Below are 215 nucleotides of genomic sequence, written 5' to 3'. Positions count from 1 at the left end.
GAGGCAGCCAGAAATCTGCTGGCGAGCGCGCCTGGCCCGGCCACGAAGATCGCTGACAGCTGGGGTGGGTATGGAGCCCACCACTCCCATCCTCATGCCCACATGCCTCCATCAGCGGGGACATGGCACAGGGAAATGGGGAACACGTGGCAAGGGGGTGCCCAGGGCAAGCGAGTGGCCCTGCTGGCTGGGGGAGCAGGGGCCAGGCCGAGGTG

This window comes from Mesitornis unicolor, unplaced genomic scaffold, assembly GCF_000695765.1.
Source record: "Mesitornis unicolor isolate BGI_N332 unplaced genomic scaffold, ASM69576v1 scaffold37109, whole genome shotgun sequence".
Classification (NCBI taxonomy): Eukaryota; Metazoa; Chordata; class Aves; order Mesitornithiformes; family Mesitornithidae; genus Mesitornis; species Mesitornis unicolor.
Note: the sequence above shows the minus strand (reverse complement) of the source record.